The sequence below is a fragment of the Plasmopara halstedii genome (genome assembly GCF_900000015.1).
Source record: "Plasmopara halstedii genome assembly, contig: Scaffold_2904, whole genome shotgun sequence".
Lineage (NCBI taxonomy): Eukaryota > Oomycota > Peronosporomycetes > Peronosporales > Peronosporaceae > Plasmopara > Plasmopara halstedii.
This window is the reverse complement of record NW_020189809.1, coordinates 696,707-697,114: the sequence shown is the minus strand read 5'-3', so window position 1 is coordinate 697,114 and position 408 is coordinate 696,707.

Here is a 408-nt window from a genome sequence, read left to right as displayed (position 1 = left end):
CTGCATTGGCGTACAGTTTGTTCGTGCGCATACACTCGAGCACCGCTCTTAAATGAACGATTTGGTTCTCCTCATCTGTCCCCCCATGCTCCGCACGGCTATGAACGAAAATGTCGTCAAAGTATGTCTGTGCATATGCCCTGTGGGACCTGAACAACTCCGTCACAATACGATTAAATTTTGTTGGTGCATTCGACAGCCCTTGTGGTATCACCAGCCACTCCCAGAACATGTCGCTCAGAGTGCTTACCGCTGTTAGCGGAATATCACTCGCTCTCATGAGCGATTGGTAATACCCATCGACCAAGTCAAGGACACTGTACTTCGTACATCCCACCATGTTGTCCTGGAGAACATCCTTTCTAGGAATCGGTGTCTGTGCCGGAATGGTAGCAGCGTTGAGCTTAT